Below are 16,560 nucleotides of genomic sequence, written 5' to 3'. Positions count from 1 at the left end.
CGTATTGCATGAATCTTAAGCTAGAACTAGTTGTTCGGAGTTAAGTTTGTAGACTAGTGAGTGTGCATAAATCCCAGACAATTAGCCACGCGGGGTAGCCACGCGGTCTCGGGCGCCTTGTCACGGTCCGCGCGGCTCCCTCCGTCGGAGGTTCGAGTCATCCCTCGGGCATGGGTGTGTGTGTTGTCTTTAGCGTAAGTTAGTTTAAGTTAGCTTAAGTAGTACGTAAGCTTAGCGACCGATGACCTCAGCAGTTTGGTCCCATAAGACCTTAGCACAAATTTCCAAATCTTTCCAGACAGTCCTTACGTATTTCTATGGTAACGGGATGAATGCCACAAGCTAGCTATTCAGACTGATTGTGCTAACATGTGAATGTTGAATTACAAACTACAAATTAATTCGGACACGGAAGTGAAATTGCATCCAAGGAATGATAGCCTCATTTACTGGCTACATGTTCGCTTTTACATCTACATCACCGCAAGCCACCTTATGGTGTCTGGCGGGCCGTCCTTTATGTAACACTGCTGCTTCCCCCTTCTCCTGTTCCAATCGTGAACAGTTCACGGGAAGAACGATTTTAAGAACCTTCAACATCGCAGCGCGTCAGCAATCGTTGGTTAATATATTAAAAAACTAAAAACCCGCCTCGATTGCGAAAAAAGCACCTAGTGTTAAGTGTTAACCCTGGTTTGGGCGTAGATAACTACACCTTCTTCAGAACAACAATGAAACCCCCAAGTGCCTAAGAAGACCTTTGTCAATGACTAGGCACTTGTGGGTTTTATTGTTGTTCTGAAGAAGGTGTAGTTATCTACGCCGAAACCTGGGTTAACACTTAGCACTAGTTGCTTTTTTCGCAATCGAGGCGGGTTTTTAGTTTTATAATATAGGAAGAACGATTTCTGGTAAGCTTCCGTGTGAGCTCTAATCTCTCTGACTTCCCCTTCATGGTCTCTTCGCGAGATATATGTAAGAGGAACCAATTTATTGGCTGATCCTTCTAGAAACGTACGCTGTCGAAACTGTAGCAATAAACTACACCGTACCGTAGAGCCCATCTCTTCCAGCGTCTGCCACTGGTATTGGCTGAGCATCGCGTTGCTCTTCCTTACATCTTCCCTATTTCCTTTATCAATGCCGGCCGCTGTGGCCGAGAGGTTCTAGGCGCTTCTGCCCGGAACCGCGCTGCTGCTACGGTCGCAACCTCGAATCCTGACTCGGGCATAGATGTGTGTGATGTCCGTAGGTTATTTAGGTTTAAGTAGTTCTAAATCTAAGAGACTGAAGACCTCAGATGTTAAGTCCCATAGTGCTTAGAGCCATTTGAACTTTATCAGTCCTGTAAAAAAGAAAAGTAGTATATACACTATGTGATCAAAAGTATCCGGACACCCCCAAAACAAGTTTTTCATATTAGGTGCATTGTGCTGTCACCTACCGCCAGGTACTCCATAACAGCGACCTCAGCAGACAGACATCGTGAGAGAGAGCAGAATAGGGCGCTCCGCGGAGCTCACGGACTTCGAACATAGTCAGCTGACTGTATGTCACTTGCGTCATACGTCTGTACGCGAGATTTCTACACTTATAAACATCCCTAGGTCCACTGTTTCCGATGTGATGGTGAAATGGAAAAGTGAAGGGACACGTACACCACAAAAGCGTACAAGCCGACCTCGACTGTTGACTTCAGAGACCGCCGACACTTGAAGAGGGTCGTGATGTGTAATAGGCAGACATCTATCCAGGCCATCACACAGGAGTTCCAAACCGCATCAGGATCCACTGCAAGTACTGTGGCAATCAGGCAGGAGGTGAGAAAACGTGGATTTTATGTTCATCCAGCTGCTCATAAGCCACGCATCACGCCGGTAAGTGAGAAACTACGCCTCGCTTGGTGGAAGGAGCGTAAACATTGGACGATTGAACTGTGAAAAACGTTGTGTGGAGTGATGAATCAGGGTACATAATGTGGCGATCCGATTGCACGGTGTGGCTATCTCGAATGCCCGGTGAATGTCAGCAGCCAAGTGTGTAGTGCCAACAACAAAATTCGGAGGAGGTGGTATTATGGTGGGTCCGTGTTTTTCATGGAGGGGCTTTCACCACATGTTTTGCGAGGCACTATCACAGCACAGGCCTACATCGATGTTTTAAACACCTTCTTGCTTCTCTCTGTTGAAGAGCAATTCGGTGACGGCGACTGCATCTTTCAACACGATCGAGGACCTGTTCACGGGCTGTGACAGAGCGGTTACACGACAATAACATACCTATATGGACTGGCCTGCAGTGTCCTGACCTAAATCCTATAGTACACCTTTGGGATGTTTTGGAACTTCCCAGCACCTGATTGAACGTATTCCTACGGCGGTGGAAGCTATCATCAAGGCTAATAGTGGGCCAACACCTTATTGAATGGCAGTATTACCGATGGAGGGTGTCCCGAATTTGTAAGTTATTTTCAGCTACATGTCCAAATACTTATGATCACATAATGTACGCACCTCGGAATCATCATCGATGGAACACAAAACTTTCATGCACACGTAGCAATCAAGAATTTTTCAGCTACCACTAAGTGCAATAAGAACATACCACTAAAAATCTTACACGCTATTGCGTGCTACGAGTCGAACGTCTGGGCTCGTTGACCCAGTAAGGTAAAGACAGCGCAAGCTCTACGACGAGCAAAGAGAAGGGTACTCCTGCGCTTGGCAGGCACCTATGGAACGACCCCGATTGAGGTGCTGCTGCTGATAATAGGCTTACTACCTCTAAACCTAGCAGTAAGGAAGAGAGGTGCACAATACAGGCTAAAAAGGGCGAATATGATAAGGTAGAGGAGTACTGGGCATACGATTTGCTATTAAATGTAAAGGTCGGCTTTAGAAGTCGTTTAACAATTGAAAATGCTATATTCTCTTTTCTCTGTAAGATACTAGATGGCTTACACAAAAAGTTTCGAACGCTAGGCATATTGTTTTATTTAACTAAGGTGTTTGGATTGTGTTGACCACAAAATATCGCTCCAGAATTTGGACCGTTACGAAATACAGGGAGTAGCTCACAAGTGGTTCACCTCTTACTTTAGCAACAGATAGCAAAAGGTCATTATTCACAGCGTTGAGAATGGCTGTGATGTGGGGTACGGTCAAGTTGGGGGTGCCCCAGAGATCAGTGTTGGGGTCACTCCAGTTCCTTAATTAGATAAAAGATGTGCCCCTAGTATTACGGGTAACTCTAAAATATTTCTGTTTGCTGATGACACTAGCTTGGTAGTAAGAGATGTTGTGTGCAACATTGGCTCGGTTTCAAATAGCGCAGTTCATGACCTAAATTCATGGCTTGTAGAAAGTAAACTATCCCTAAATCACAGTAATACTCAGTTTTTACAGTTTCTAACACACAATTCAACAAAATCTGACGTTTTAATTTCGCAGAGTGGGCATATGATTAGTGAAACAACTACTCAGATTTCTAGGTGTTCAAATATACAGTAAACTGTTGTGGAAAGGCCCTGTTCAGAATCTTCTTCAAAGACTAGGCTGCCATTTTTACTATTCGAACGGTATCAGAAGTGAGTTATCGTTCGCCACGGAAATTAGTGTACTTTGGTTATTTTCATTCGATTATATCGTATGATATTATATTTTGGGGTAACTCTTTCCATGCTAAAAGGATATTTTTGGCTCATAATCGGGCGGTTCGGACAATAAGTGGTGTAAGTTGCAAGTAGGCTGTTTAGGTTTTTTATATTGGTAACGCCACGTAGCGCTCTGAAAATCACTGGCTGTGCTGTGAGCAGTCTGTGGCTTGTTTGCATTGTTGTCTGCCATTGTAGTGTTGGGCAGCGATAGCTGGATGTTAACAGCGCGTAGCGTTGCGCAGTTGGAGGTGAGCCGCCAGCAGTGGTGGATGTGGGGAGAGAGTTTTGAAATTTGTAAGACTGGATGTCATGAACTGCTATATATATTATGACTTTTGAACACTAGTAAGCTGGTGGCAGTGGCGCTCACTGTATTGCAGTAGTTCGAGTAACGAAGATTTTTGGTGAGGTAAGTGATTTGTGAAAGGTATAGGTTAATGTTAGTCAGGGCCATTCTTTTGGAGGGATTTTTGAAAGTCAGATTGCATTGCGCTAAAAATATTGTGTGTCAGTTTTAGCACAGTTATGTATAATTTATCTAAGGGGACGTTTCATATGGCGACCCTGCTAGGATACCTCACTGGAATCTTCTGATTTTTTCCTTGTAGTTTGTGTAATTAGTGCAGATTTTGTTTATTGCTAGCACGTAATTGTAGAGAGAATCTTCTTTACAGTTGTAGTCTTTCATTGTTGTACAGTAAAACAGTTGTGGCATGCATGTAGATTTGCACCAATTATTTCGCAGCTGCGCTTGCAATTAACTAGGTATTATTTGCTATGTTAAAGTGTTCTCTTATTTTTGCTGTTAAAATTGTGTTTTTCTGTGTTGTCATGTGAAATATTGTGACAATAACGGCGTGTGAAAAACGTTATACTAGGCTCCAAAGTAAACTGAGAAATGACAGTGAAGACGAAAGCAGTGTGTTAGCGCAACCATGTAATAAATTAACTAATGTTCAAAGTAGTAATTTGGTAAAAGTGCATAGGGAAATGGAGGGAGCTGCAAATGATGGTGTAGGCAGTGAAACAATTAGTGAACAGGGAAGCATTATCGATCGACCGGTCGGTAACAGCTCGCGTCAGGAATCCGAAATGAAAGGAAACAATCTAGGAAATACTGTAGATTCAGGTTTTGCGTCCTCACCTTTTCTCAAATAAGTCAAGAATCATTTTCTGCTTGTCAAAATGTGAATGTTGCCGGTGCAAATGCACTGCCGAAAAGCATAGAGGAACAGATTACATTATTATTGCAATTAATGCAACAAATGAAACAAAATCAGAGACAAACACAGCAACAGTTAGACACAATGGAACAAAATCTTCGGAAGTTAGGCACCACACTTGAACAAACACCTGAAGATTTAACTACTGAGTTACATAACATTGAATCGAAATGTCAAAAAATCTGTAATGACGTAAAAACACAAATTTCTGAGCATTTTCAACCCACTTTTTCGCGGCATGAAAATGCATTACAGAATCACGAAGCAGCCATAATACAACTGCAAAATATTGTTCGTGAAAATCACGACACCTTGCAAGCTAAAATGGACTCAGTTGCATCCACCGATTCGGTTACGCAACTTGCAAGAACTCAGCAAAACTTAAAGGACACAGTAGATTCGATTTCAGCACAAATGGACACTCTGAAACTCGGTTCAGAAAAACACACTGAGGAAATGTGCTCACTGTCAGAGAAAGTAGCCGAAATTTCGGATCAGTTCACTACTTTATCTGCAAAGGTAGATGATGATCTGAATGACACAAGACCTGTAGCCATCACTGACACAGAAGAGTATGAACAAATTAAGAAATTCAAACAAAATCATAATCAAATTAATACGCAATACAAAAGAGAAATCCGGGAAGTACAAGATCAGTTGACGCAGATAATACAAAAATTACATATTTCAGAGGACACTCGCGCTCCAACACGGGAAGACGAACTTAGAAATACGGAAAAGCCACAAAATAATAACACAGGGCATTTCGGAAATCATGAAAGAAATTGGCAAGGTGCACCGAATTTTGAGATGGAACCGCCGACACGGCGTAACAATGACCGATATGCTACTCGCCGACACGATGATTTTGACTATAAGCTGTTCATTACTGCACGTAAATTCAAAACATTTAAGAATTTTGGCAATGACATTCATCCACAAGCGTGGCTCCATCAATTCTCACATTGTTTTCCTCCCAACTGGTCATTAGAGCACAGATTAGAACTTATGTGTGGCTACTTGGAGAATGAACCAGCTGTAAGAATGCGATCGGTCATGCACGATTGTCACAGTGAAGGAGAATTTTATCATGCCTTCTTCTCAGCATATTGGTCTCAAGCTACACAAGACCGAGTAAAACATAGCATCATAATGATGAAACATTTCGAACAATCTGAATTTTTACATAAGAATCAGTATCTTTCAAACCCATACAGCCCCTCAGAACTCATTCGCATTTGCTTAATCAAATTACCTGAACATTTACGACAGATTATTTTAGCAGGACGATGCAACGACGACATTGAAGCTTTTCAGGGACTGTTACAAGAACTGGAAATTGACACTGACAATCGCGGAACGCGAAAACAGGAGCACAACAATTACAGGTCACACCTGTCACAATTCCGCGATGACAGAAATAATACACGACAAGGCCATTCGTACAACGTAAATCGTGACCAAAACAGACACCAACCGTATGACAACCATTGGCAGAGTAGTAATAATTACAGGGAAAGATCACCTCTCCGCGGTAATGACTATCACAGAGACAATCAGAGAAACAGACAATATGGAAACCAAAATAATTATTATCAAGGGAGACAGAGTAACTTAAGACGCAACGGTCTAGCGCGCAGTTACGGTTCAGAGAGAAATTCTCCACCACGTGACCGACAAGAAAGAAACTATGGAATCTACTGACATGACGACAGACGATATGATCGTAATGACAGACCTGAATTGCAGCAGAACTGGCGGGATTCAAACAGAGCAGGGCCCTCTCGACAAGGTGAATTTGTAGAAGTTGGGTCTCCAAATCCCAATAACGACGCGCGCCAACAAAGACACAATAGGCAATGACACATACCGCTGGCAGCCACAAAACGTACTTATGAAACTGACGACGCAGCTGCCGTAGCTAGTAATTACGTAAAAATGGAAGACATTAGGGACATCTTACTCCAGGAACACGACGTAAAACATAACAACATTGCATATCCTGTGATTCACATTACTGTAAATGACGTAAAATTTACGGCAGCACTTGACGCGGGCAGTCCCATTTCAGTAATTAGTGAAACAGCTTTTAGCAAATGCAACAAATCGAACGATTGCCCCACACTTCCGTTACGTTAAATTACAAGGTGCAGCCATTGGAAAAAGTGTGAGATGTACGCCAACAAACCAACTTAGAATTCTTTTGTCAAAGCCACAGCTTCTCTATGAACTTTCTTATTGTTCCATTATTGTCGACGGAAATTATACTGGGAGTAGACTTTTTGAATGAATACAAAGCAATCTTAAACTTTCACGATGCTGAAATAAGTTTAGAGAAAGAAGGTAAGTCAATAGCTTTGAATTTGAAGATTGGCTCTCAAACCATGACGAGGAAATTAATCGGTTTTACCTTCTGTTAGACAACAGTTCGGCATTTTCTACGGAACTAGACACTAACAATCACTCTGCATGTACTGACAGGGATTATATCGACGGCATATTTGAAACTAATGAGTTAATTCAGAATAAAATTCAAACAATTGAGAATTGTAATGACTCTGATAGGCAGGACCTTTTTGAGATTTTACAAGCACATTCCACAGTTTTTACTCACAAAACAGAAACAATCAAGGGATTTCAATACCAATTTCGTGTTCGTGAGCATACTAAATTTTGTGTTAGACCATACGTAATTCCAGCACATTATAGGGACCGTGTTACAACATAAATACAATCTATGCTTGACGACGGCATTATTGAGCCTGCAGTAAGCTCATACAACAATCCATTACATGTTGTTGAGAAGAAAAATGGATCGATCAGGCTTGTCTTAACATTCGAGACAAATCAATACTATCGTTATTCCTGAAACAGACAGGCCGCAAACGTTGGAAGAACTTCTTCAAAATTTTAATGGTGTAAAAGTGTTGTAGTCCATTCATCTCAGATCCAGCTTTTATCAGATCTAACTTCATCTAGAATGTAGAAAATACATAGCTTTCCTTTGTTTCGGCGTTTGTTATCAGTTTCGGAAACTTCCATTTGGTTTGAACATTTCTTCGGCAGCATTCATTCGCGGGCTAAATTCCATATTATCTGAGTTCTTAAAACGTCACATCACCTTATATGTGGACGATATTCTGATAGCAGAAGCCTCATGGGAACAACATAATAGCATCCTCAACAGCGTGTTACATATTTTTGCAGAATCTGGAATTACAGTTAACTTGGAAAAGTCTGAATTCGGTAGGACAAAGGTGAAGTTTTTGGGACATATTATTTCTTCTGAAGGCATTCAGCCGGATCCTGAAAAGTTAGAAGCAATCAGAGCCATTCCAGTTCCATCCACAAAAAAACAAGTCCGCAGTTTTCTAGGTCTCGTAAATTTTTACCGTCGTTTTCTGAATTTGCAAATTCTAGTTACACCAAAACTTGGTCTTCTCACTGGAAAAAATACTATATGGAACTCGAACTCGGATGAACAAGCACAGCTGGAATTCAATTCTTTGAAAGAATCGCTACTTAACGCGCCAATACTAGCTCATCCAGATCTGTCACAAGATTTCTGCCTTAGCGCGGATTCTTCTAAAGTCGGTCTTGGTGCCCATTTATTTCAAGAAGCCATAGAAAATGACACTACCGTTCAGAAAACCATTGCTTTTGCTAGCTGAGTGCTAACAAAATCTGAAAAAAATTATTCCGTTACTGAATTAGAAGCTTTAGCTATCGTTTGGGCATTTAACAAATTCCGTTTCTTTCTTTATGGTAAGCACGTAAAAGTATACAGTGATCATGGTGCATTACAATTTCTTACGTCTGCAAAATTAAATCATGACAGGTTAAAACGTTGGGCATTGTTTCTGCAAGAATTCCACTTCACAATAGTCTACATTCCCGGCAAGGAGAACATTGTTGCGGACGCACTGTCACGCGCACCAGCTGGGCTTGAGAAAAGTAACACAGAAAGCAACCTCGAAAAAAGTTTCAGTATTCTTTACATTCAGAAAGTCGCCTTTGGAAACTTCATCACCACATCTTTAAAGGACATTGCTCATGAACAAGATAAAGATCCGATTTGGAAAGACATCAAAAGTAAATGGCATGAAAAGACACACTCACAGATTCGGCATTATTATCTGGTTAGAAACAACATACTGTTCAAACGATGCACGATGCACAAGCTATGGGTACTTTGCATTCCAGACGATTTCGTTAATAAGCTCATTTGGTACATTCATTTCAGCTATGCACATTTTGGTCCACGAAAATGTTATCATATTCTTCGAACGACTTGTTATTTTAACAATATGGAAAAGAGAATTCGAATAGTCTTGTCTATTTGTAAACTTTGTCAAAAGGCGAAACCATCTATTGTCTCGCATCGTGCTCCATTGCTTCCTATCATTCCTTCTAAATTAAAAGAATTTGCTGCTGTTGATCTCTTGCGACCGCTTGTCAGAACATCTAATGGATTTTCGTACGTTCTAGTTGCTGTTGAACTTACTTCAAAATTTGTTTCTTTCACTCCATTACGTAAAGCCACTGGACGGTCTGTATCCAACGCTTTTGTTAAAAATGTATTATGTGAAGTTGGACACGTTAGTAAAGTCATTTCAGATAACGGACCGCAATTCAGATCTGCTGTTTGGTCACGCATGCTTCGTAACCATAAAATCAAATCTGTTTTTATTTCATTGTACTCACCACATTGTAACCCGTCTGAAACTTTGCAGACTTCATTGTCACAGAAAGCATCAGCATTGGGACAGATATTTACACTTATTTCAAAACGTCCTGAATGAGATGCCTCACGACTCCACTGCTTTACCACCTGTTCTTGTACTGAAGAATAAAGAACCACCGAACAGAATCAGAGAGCTTGTACCTTTTCCGAATACACGTAAACTTCGACACAAAGACATAATTGATTTTGCTATTAAAAATATAAATTCTGCTGCAGGCAAAAGGAGAAAATTACACGGTAAAGCAAATGCAAAGAAATTATATATTGGTCAGAAAGTTCTCATTAAAGCTCATTCATTGTCTCATAAGAAGAAACACTTGAGTCACGAATTCTTTGTAGTTTACAATGGACCTTACAGAATCCGACGTATACCACATGATAATTGCGTTGAAGTTGAAACTCTGCGTACTAGGAAGAGTAAAGGTTTACACCACATTTCACATGTAAAACCGTTTATTGAAAGATAATCTGCTTCTTAACTTTGTCTTTGCTATAAAACATTTCACTTCACATTTCTAGTATGCTTTGTCACAGTGAGAAACTGTTAAGATGCACCAATGTTTTGAAGTTAACTATACAGTCTAGAACCTGGGGAACATTTTTAAACGGAAATTACGAATGCTTTGTTATAGTGAACAGACGACACAGTGTTGCTATTTGTACATTCTTGCTTGTTAGTTGCACGATTACGTAACGACTATAAGGCTTACATACTTAGAACAGTTACCAGTACTGTTAATGAGGTTTTAATGCAACATTTTGGTTCAGTTGAAAAGACATTCTTTATTTGAAGTACTTTCTGTGAGATTAAAGATGACTTAGGGTTTGGTTTCTTTGATAGCTACACGATTATATCACGACGCTACTAATGTGTGACACAATTTACATTGTGCTTTTGCGGTGAATCTGTTTTATATCTGCACAGTTTTTCTGAATTATTCTGGAAAGGAAAACATGTTTTAGTAGTATCTTTGTGGTATAGCTACAATGAGACAGCCTTTTCTGTAGCACAACAATACGTTACAGTACAGTACTTACTTCATCACGGCAATAAGCGCAGTAACTACGATATCTATACGCAAAGCATTTCACTTTTGTTTATCATGAGGTAGGTACATTGACTTCTGCAGAACTTAGCTTTCGGAGGACGATAACTACGACACTTCCACAGAGATTATCTTACAACAAGACGCACAGTTTAGCGCTACAATACACGTATTTGAGTGATTAATTTTGTTCTTAAAACATTTATTTTTAAAGATATTTGAAGTACAATGATACAAAGGTTTTCCGTGATACATTTCATTCCATTGCTGTAATCTGTAACACCTGAGGATATAATCACTTTAATCCTCAGGGGGGGTACACGCTTACTTTGTGTACAATGTGTCTGGCAAGCACAAGGAGCCCTAGCTAATATGGGACTTCCTTATACAACTTTACACATCGGTACCATATTTCTCTGACACAGAATTACACAGCTATTTGATTATTTTAACAGAGAAGCAAACATATTTTTACTACATCAGTGACAGATGTTTATGTAATTACACAGTTGGATAACTTCAAACTTATGAAATTGTATGTTGTCTGTACTCTGTGAACTGTTCATATTTATTTCGGAACCATTGTGATACTATTAGAGCTTTCAATGATGTATTTGGTATGGGATAATGATTTTTAAAGTACGTTTGAGGTAGATGACCCTATTGAAATGAGCAGAGAATTTTTTTTTTAGGTTTTGAAATTATTACAGAAAGCTACGAAGTTTTTGAGACTTGGCTGAGTTTTTATGATGTTATTATTACGATGACAATGTGTATTATGCTGTTGAGGTATGTTTATGATCAATAAGCTTATGCTATATGAGGAATCTGATTATGCTATGTATTTATTATGATGAAATATTGAAGACGTGTTGATGAATATGTATGGCCAGGGACTCTGACTTGTGAAAAGGATGATGGAAACCAAGAATCGTACTTTAAAGACTTATGAAATGTGTGTAAATGTGTGAATGTATCACAATGCCAACGAAAATTTTTTGGACACTATTATATTTAAAGGATTTTGTTTCTACACATTTGTAACACAAATTCTCGACCTGTGAATTTTTTTATATGTGACTGTCACTGTAGCGGAGACTGCTGTCGTAAATATTTCGGTAAGAAAGGTAAGTGAGCACCTGCGCGTAATACGTCGTGGGCACCCAGCTGCGCGACAGCCACCTGGAAACAAGGCATTAGTGTGTGCCTTTCAGAGGCACAGGTGGAGAAAAAAAAAGGCCATGATCCTCGCTATTGATATTTCATTGTAGAAAGCATCGTAAATACGACACTCTCAAACTTGAAAACATATGATTATACTGTGGAGCTCTTAATTTATGATATTTACTAAAATGCCAAATGAAACGATGAGAAACATTTCACGGCTATTGTCTTGCTAGTTGAAAGATTGTTTACTGCACTATGAAACGCCATATGGCTAGTGAATGACGTTTCACGCCTTGCTTTGTCTAGTTTGTTTAATATCTAGTTTCTAGCTGCACTGCAGCATTGGTTAAAATGAAATTTTATAGTTGTACTAATATAAATATTTTCTGTCTACAGATCCAGTATATAATAATAATGTGATATACTTCCAAAAAAATGAGGGAGCACAAAAAGACATTTCCCTTCACAAGACTGCATACATAATTTTCTTTTCAAGTACTTGGTAATTTATTTCATAGAATAAGTTTTTGTGGTGCACCTTTTAATTATATAGACATTAAGATGTGAATATACATTTCCCTTATCTGCGTTGTTGTCTTTAGTGTACTATTTTTTCTGCTTGTGAGTTTGTCATGTTTAGGTATAAGTTTATACATTTATTGCTGCTTGCTTTGCTTACTTGCATTTTTTTGGCATTGCTGTTTGTATTAATTGTTTTGTGCTGCTGTATTGCCTCGTCCCTTTGTTAAACATCTGAGGTCAGTAGATTTAAGCTAGCTTAAGAGGAGGTAGACTATATAAGAGAATGAAGTGCGATGAATTGGGAGGAATGCACTGAGAAGCTATAAGAAAATAGTTTGGCCAAAAAAGTATTTTGAAAGAGGATATGAACAAAAAAGTAGGGTTTAGGGACAACAGGTTTCGGTAGGATTTTCTTGGAAATAAATGATGAGGTAAGATGATGGAAAATAAATAATGAGGTATGAAATATGTGAATATATAAATACAGAAAGCATGCTTGGATAGGATTTTTTTGGTGGAAACAAATGTTGAAATAAGACGAAAGATCTATGAAATGAAGTTTTGGGTTGGACTGCAGTACCAAGTTCGAGTAACGAAGCTTTTTGGTGAGGTAAGTGATTTGTGAAAGGTATAGGTTAATGTTAGTCAGGGCCATTCTTTTGTAGGGATTTTTGAAAGTCAGATTGCATTGCGCTAAAAGTATTGTGTGTCAGTTTTAGCACAGTTATGTATAATTTTTCTAAGGGGACGTTTCATAAAGTTCACGAACTTCTTGTCGCCCCTGTTCACGAGTCTGGGTATTTTGTCATTGGCCTCTCAATATATATATTCGTTATTGTCAATTCTTGTTAACAATATTAGCTTATTCCCAAAAATAATCTGTTTTCCCTCAGTTAATACGTGGCAGAAATCAAACCTGCATTTGGATCGGACTTCCTGAACTCCTGTGCCGAAAGGTATGCATTTTCAATAAGCTACCACTGGAATTAAAAAATCTTAGCAGCAACCCATGCGCTTTCAAATCGAAACTGAATAGTTGTCGAGGAGTTCCTTGAAAAATTAAGCTGATTCTTGTTGTTTTGTTGATTTGCTTGCCTTTTTTCGGGTTCATAACATTTTATTTTTATCTGTTATGACTTTTATGTTGTAATTTTCTGTAATGACACGTTCCATGACCTTGGAGATTGGCTCCTCAATTCGGACCTACGGAACTTTACGTGTAAATAAAAAATAAAAATAAAAGGAGCCACATCCAATAAAGAAATAAAGACAAGCGTTGGTAACAGGGAGAAGAACCTACCAGTCCCTTCCTCACAAAAAAAGAACAAGAATGTCATATTTCCTTCCGACTAAGGGAGTTATACACCGTCAGGACATGGTCCATATCCCACTACTTACTAAAAATACGGCAACTCACCACAGACATTTGTGAATGAATAGCAACGGATCGCATTGTCAGAGAATAAGTCATGAGACAAGATGTTACAGGACTTTAACACCTGTACCAAAATAAGAAATGAGGAACTGTGGCATAGTCTGAACTCGCTGACAACTTAAATAGTAGTGAACTGCAAGCCTACATATCTGACATACCATCAACAAGAGCCAATATAAGACGACAACGAGACGCGCCACGGCAGAACATCCGCCTACAACAACTTTCTGCAAGCTGTGAGGGGATGGCCCTAGGGGAGGACCAGGAAAAGTTTCATGAGACCCTGACAGTCATCTCCCAATTACTACATCATGGGTGCCACAGCAGTGCAGTCCCTGTGAATCCTGAGTTATATCCCAGTGCTCCGGGCGCTAACAATCCAGACAAATGATAAATTCTGCTTAGTTCTGATGCCAAGTAGTAGTGTAGTGTCGTGTAGTGTAGTTTCGTGTAATGTAGTGTCGTGTTGTGTAGTGTAGTTTCGTGTAGTGTAGTGTCGTGTAGTGTCGTGTAGTGCAGTGCTGCGTAGTGTAGTGTTGTACAGTAGTGTAGTCCAGAAACATAAATCACAAATTATGTGCTCTACCGATTCTGCACACTGTAGCAGTCCAGTAGCGTGTCTGCTCTCGGCTTTCCGAGCTGTTCGCAGCGTTTGGAGGCGCTGCCCCGGGTTGCTATCTGTTACCCACCAATTCATCGGCTGTGTTCTTTCCGTGTCCAGTTGCTGGATTCGTCTGTGCATTGGTGTTACAAGGACGCACGTAATCGAAAGTTTGACACACAGATGTTTGCTTCCAACTTCCGATACACATTATGTCGGGAAACTGCAATTTGCGAGGCGACTCAACATAACTGTTCATACCGTTGCGTTTCGTCGCACTGTTAAAGATAAATATACCTCTTGCTGTAGATACTGTACACTGTGTCGACGGTGTACTGGCCTACGACGTAAATGCACCCTTACATGACACTTCTAGTCACATACAACGCGGCCTGTCTGAGGTCCGGCTCATTACAGCGTCTTGGTTTTCTTCTACATTTACATCTACGTACATACTCCGCAAGCCACTGTGTGGTGCGTGGCGGAGTGTACTCCGCACCACTACATTTCCTTTGCTATTCCATTCGCAAATAGTGCGAGGGAAAAACGAGCACCTATATGCCTCCGTATGAGGCGAACTGTTAGTGGAGCAGCGGGTCTCTCTGTCAGGTATCAACGAGAGAGCCTGCATTCGCCATAACCGTGGTCGGAACCGTGACATTGAAGGTATTTTTAATTAATTTTTAGAAAAATGGACAACATATTTTCACAAACAGCTGCTCATTGGTGGAGGTGATATCAATTTGTTATCTAATACTGCTTTGTATTTCCATTAAGAAATCTGAACAGGCTCTCTAAGGGAAAATGAGGAAAGAAGTGTCTAAGTTGGTACACTGGGTAAGGTTCCACTGGTCATATCTCATGGCGGATAAATTGTTCACTGCATGTGCAACAGTCGTATATAGTCCGGATTTATTAAACCACACATTGAGGCCGTACATTTACTAAATGATCTAACCCGAAGGAACAAAAACAACAAGATAAATGCAGTGGACACGCTAAGATCCAGCACGACAATGCAGCAACATAGTATTGACTTGCATACTTTGTTTATTATCTTCGATAGCTCCTCTGTGGTAAAGGAAACTCAGCAGTCTTAAATGACCCGGTGACAGTGTTCAGAAAACTCGCTATTTGTTAAAGTGCTTAGCAGCGGACTGTAAACGGACAAAGAAGTAGACAAGCTTATTCTTTGTGCATTGACGCCCTCATGCGGTGACAATTTTCGCCACTCTCTTTGCACCAGATGGATATTTGTCAAACAATAAACTGGGTGATGTAATAGTCACAGTATAATATTAAATGCCATTTAAAACAACATTGTACCAATCAATTGTATCAGTACTACTGTATTTCAAAACATATAATCTTCACATACACCGTAAAGTACATCCATCTGGCGGGTCTTCGCCTAATACAGCGATTCAGCTTGCACTCATGTGTCATCAAGGAATATAGATCAGACACTTTATCTCCATGCTTGACAAATTCAGTTTCGTTTCAGCGAAGAATATAGATATTTGTGCGAGTTCTACTTCTCCTCGTTTCATACGATATGCACTTCATGTATTTTATGAATGTTTGTTCACTGAATTATTTGCTTGTTTCGTTTCCATTGATACCCTTTCATATATTTCTCTTGTAGGGCCTTTGAGAAAGGCGTAAGGCAGAATAAAAGCAATAAACACAATGTTCAAGACTAATATCAGTCTTTGAGTTATTACAAGGCCACGCTACAACACAAATTCGTGATTCTAGGTTCAGCATGAAGGATTTAATTTCCAAAAGCAAAAGTAATAACAAGTAATATGAATCAATTCCTACACATGATGGTGGTGACACCGTCAGGTATGATCAAGACTAAATTATAAAACCTCAACCCGACTTATACCTAACACCACGATCCATCGGAAATGAGTGACTCGGCTACCCGTGTCCGAGTGTGTCTCGTGAAAAAAATTACAAACTCCAGCGTTTGCAGCGTTCAGAGTAAGTTCTTTATGGAGAGGCGACAACTGACCAGTCGCAGTGCCTATTACAAAGAGTGGCCGCTGGATCAACGAGGGGAGCTGAAGAAGGGCAAGCTGGCGTTGCCCCCAAGCTCTTTCCGAACAGAGAAAAGTTCTAGGAAGGATCTGCGGGTGATTCTAAAGGGGTCGGGCAAAGA

Source organism: Schistocerca gregaria, chromosome 5, assembly GCF_023897955.1.
Source record: "Schistocerca gregaria isolate iqSchGreg1 chromosome 5, iqSchGreg1.2, whole genome shotgun sequence".
Taxonomy (NCBI): domain Eukaryota; kingdom Metazoa; phylum Arthropoda; class Insecta; order Orthoptera; family Acrididae; genus Schistocerca; species Schistocerca gregaria.
This window is presented reverse-complemented; position numbering follows the sequence as displayed.